Below are 4,222 nucleotides of genomic sequence, written 5' to 3' on the forward strand. Positions count from 1 at the left end.
GTCGGAAACGTTCTGTGTGCGTTTATACATATTTGTTTTGATTACTTTTGATAGTTTGAATTTAAAAGCAGTGCTTGTGAACAGTGGGGAATCAATTTTATGCTCCCGTTTCAGTGGCGTTTGTGCAAGTCATTTGGTGTAGTTTGTGGTGTTCTAACCTCAACAGCAACGCTGCAGTGAGCGTAAGTACTGGCTGTTCTTCACGAGAGGAACAAAGTGTGAATTCGCGTTCATTATCTCAGTTATACAAACGCATTCGTTTATTTGTATCAGGTGACAGCCTTTTTAGCCCAATTCTATCTTCGATTGCTCTATCATAGCCAGGTTGTTCTTGATGGAGTCAAACCAGTCATACTTAATTGATGTCTGACTGAACTCATCATTCATTAATCTTAACCATCGTGATATTACCTCTGGTTTTCAAAATGTCACTTAGTAGGCTCACGTATTGTTGTAGAGTGCATTGCTGTCAACATTCTGCATCGGTAAAGCCTCTGCATTTGAAGATAAGTGAATCGTGTTGGACTGGTAATTATCAGAAATTCTTGAGCAGGTCAAGAATAATGCAAGATTCGTATGCAGTTTTCTTATCACTGCTGTATCCATTCAAACTCACATGCTGGTTCCTGGGAGCAATGCCGTTGTCTGTTGATAACAACATGGGCCATTGAGTCATGGTGGCACGCGTTTGCCTCGTATCACTTGTTCTTGGTACTGTAGTGGACAGGATGAAATAAACAAATGCAGAGTTCAGAGAACTTATTTCAAATTTTTTATCAGTTTCTCACATTTTAATGTGATAATATTGTTTGCGTGGGGAATGACCCCCCCCCCCCCCCCAAATCCAGCCGACTCTGCACGGTTTATCTTCACTGTCAATGTCGTTGATGGTCCTTCCTCCTCCCTGCTTGCCAATATATCGGAATGTTTTCAATGTTGACATCTTAGGCGTTGCAGCAATTTTCAGGCCCACTAGTCAGCAGCGCAGGGCGCCCGGCCAGGTCCTCGTTGTCTCTCTCGCTCTGACGGAGAGGTAGTATGCGCGCACCTCACCTTGCAGCAGCGCTCCATGGCTCGTGTCGTCATAAAAAACGCACCCCACAGTACCGAGGTCCCACCGGCGCGGGGTGGAAACAAAAAAAAGCCGGGGCCTGTTTTAAGAATAGATTACCCGCCCTGAGGAGAGGGCCCCGTAATGATGTCGTAAGACTTGCATCAGCCACTTCGCCACTTTTGATTCCGGCCGACGGGGAGAGAGGGGAGGGAGGGGCGGTGGGCGGTGGGTTCTCATAACGCCGGCTGAAGTCGTCTTGCTTGTCGTCTTGTGCCTGTGCCGCGGGCGTGTCGGGGGCTACGAACACCGCAGTGTCGCGGGTTGGCCTACCCAGGAGCTCCACGGCGCCTAACGGGAGGGAGCGGGTGGCCAGACCCGCGCGTTGCGGTGTCGCAGTCCCTGTCGCGCGGTGGTACAGGTATTCAAGTCATGGTTATCCAGCCGAATCAAATTGCCCTCTCCTCCCACTGCCCCCCCCCCCAGCGCGCCCTGCCCTTGTCGCAGCTAAGGCCACTGTCACTGGAGTGTCATTGACGGCAACCTCATTGGCGAAGGTTTGGTCAGAGATGGCGGTGGTTGACGGGGTCCTGGTGACGGCCGCGGGCCCCTCTGGCCGCACACCGACATTCATTCGGAGCAGTCGGGGGAAAAGTTGTCAATGCCTCGACAAGAATTAGCTTTCGGAGGAAACTTTGTCCTCGTGGACGGGCGAGCTCCGCCCGCGGCCCTGCCCCCCCCCCCCCCCCCCCCTCCCGTCTCCCCATGGTCCGGTAAGAGATTGTCGAGGAGGAGCGATTAGTAGCAAGGGGAGCGAGGGGCTCCACCATGTAGGGCAGGACGGACAGGGCAGTCCAGTCCCCGTCCGCTGGAGCCGCCTAACTAGAAATACCCCCAAACAAATTGCCTTTCATCCCAAACTTGCACCGAGAGCGCCTCTCGGAGTGGCGGGGCGCCGGGGTCGGGTTGAAGTTAAAGGGCAGCCGTGTCGCGGCGCGCGACGTCGGTCGTCCTCCTCCTGCGGTGCTCCCCGCCCCGGGCCCGCGAGGGGCAGCGCTGGCGAAAAAGGGTCCTTTCGCGCCTTTGCGAAGGATTCCCTGTTTTATTCCGAGCTTTTATCGTAATTGCGCGCCAACTATTTCGCGCTAACTGCCGTCGGGTTGGTCTCCTCCCCGCTCCCTTCCTCCGCCTCTCACCCCCTCCTCCCCCTTTTCTCTGTGTGCCGCTTCGCTTTGCAGTCCAGAGGTCCCTTTATTTCGTTCTTCCCGGAACAAAAGCCCAAGCTACGCGTGCGGTTACTATTGCCCCCTCGCGTTCACCCCCGGCCGCCCCCGCCTCTCCCCCGCCCCTCTCCCGTCGCCTCTCTCCCCCCGCCGCGGGTTCGCCAGCCGCCAGCGCCCCTTCCTCTAGGTCATGGGGCGCTCTAAAGCCTTGTGGTTCAATTAGGAAGGCCGCAATAAAAACGCGGGCCCACGCCGGCGGTATCTGGGACCCCATGACCCGGGCGCTTCGCCGGCTTGGCGGACCCTGTAGCGCGCACACAAATTCGACAGGCTCAATTCGAATTCCAGGACTTGGGTCACCATCAGGACGGACGACACCCCCTCCTCTCCCTTTCTCCCCTTTCCCCCCTTTCCCTTCCCCTTCCCCGCCCCTCACTTCTCCGCTGCCTCCTTTCCCTCGCCCCTTTCTATCCGGTCTTTGGATATGAGCTGGAATCCGGGTTGAGACCAGAGCCCGGAGGGTCGGGCGGTAGCCCGCGTGCGGGGCGGGGCGGGGCGGGGCGCCGCCGGCCCGGGCCGAAGGCTTGCAGGGAGGGGAGGCAAATTTAGAGTGTCCCCGTTTAATAATATGGCGCTCGGGCAGTAAAGCCACCCACACCAACAACACGCGCGAATTTTATGTTTTGCTGTCCGATTTTCATGGTCCCCTTTTCTTTTTTTTCTGCCCCGGCGACGCGCGCTGCGTCGTCGTGGGTTGCGTTTGGGGCGTTCTTGCCTCGCCCACGAGTGTTTCTGAGAGTGCCTCGCTATGTGGTCCGGTCGCACTTTCCGCACACCGTGCCTTCTTCGTCGGCATCTTGTAAGATGATCCAGGCAAATGGAAATTGGAATAACGATTTTCGGCGAGTCGACGCGGCAGCTTTGCCGCAACGTGGGATTACCCTCATTCTTTATTTCGGCGTCGCTTCAACCCTTTTCTCCTCCCCAAAGAAGTATGATAAAAAAAGTACCGTGGAGCAGCAGGGGATGTCGAAAAACACGGGCGACTTAAGTGCCCAAGAAAGCCGTGCAAAAATCTGCCCCATCTCTCAAGTTAATCATTAATCAGGCTTTTAATCGCGACTCGACCCTTCTCCCTCGGACGTCCCGGCCCGGGGGGCCCGGCCCTGCCCCTGCCCGGCCCTGCCCCTGCCCGGCCCTGGCTCTGCCGGAGGCCCCGCAGGCCGCCACCCTCGCTCAAATGAATTCCCTGAAAGCCCGTGTTGGCCGCGTCTAGACTTAAGCGAATGTATATTGTATTGCAGGGCGGGGATTTGTTGTGGAGAATGAAGCGGAAAGGATTGAGGCGCTGGTCGCTCCACGAAACGAATCTGCATCAAGAAGGGTTGGAAAATAGCAGGTGGTGTGTTGCGAGAATTCCAAGCCTCGTCGTTGGTCGTACGAGCTTCGAAATGTTTTCACCGAATCGTGGCTTCTTTTTTTCCCTCTCCTTTTTAACCTTCGTCGCTGATGAAATGAGCGGGCAAATTGAGCGAAGCCTCTCGAGGGTGTAACTCCATAGGGGTCTCGTGCTCTCCAAGGCTCGACTCGGCGCCGCCGTGGTCGGGCCGCGCAGGCCGCAGCGGCGCTCGGCGGGCTTCTGGAGGGGCTCGCTTTCATGTGAGGGCAGGGCCGCACCTCCCACCCATATCCAGCATGCAGATCAACTTAGGGAAAGGAGCGCGGCTTTTGAGGCGGCTGTTCTTTTGAGTCGCTCCTCCCCCCCTCCCCTCTCACTCTCTTTCTCTCTCTCTCTTTATCTCCACCACCCCTTTACTCTTCCGCCACCGGTTCAATCAGACTTCTGTCCCGGATGCGTATGGATGGATGGACCGAGTAAAGGCGCCCTGCTTGTATAACCTCCTGTTTACTTCACCCCAATCTCTTACCTCCAGAGTTATCCCCCGCC

At 56.3% G+C, this 4,222-nt stretch overlaps 1 protein-coding gene across 3 annotated transcripts in view; it reads left to right on the forward strand.

Annotated features, from left to right (window-relative positions):
- Positions 1–6: 6 nt before the first annotated feature.
- LOC113207507 (gastrula zinc finger protein XlCGF8.2DB-like) overlaps positions 7–4,222 on the forward strand; it is an 80,432-nt gene continuing 76,216 nt past the window's right edge. For all 3 annotated transcript variants that reach the window (XR_008010934.1, XR_008010933.1, XM_052265569.1), the window contains exon 1: positions 7–182. The gene's annotated coding sequence lies outside the window, so the exon portion shown is untranslated. The remainder of the gene's footprint in view (positions 183–4,222) is intronic.

The sequence above is a fragment of the Frankliniella occidentalis genome, unplaced genomic scaffold, assembly GCF_000697945.3.
Source record: "Frankliniella occidentalis isolate FOCC.00 unplaced genomic scaffold, Focc_3.1 Scaffold28, whole genome shotgun sequence".
Taxonomy (NCBI): domain Eukaryota; kingdom Metazoa; phylum Arthropoda; class Insecta; order Thysanoptera; family Thripidae; genus Frankliniella; species Frankliniella occidentalis.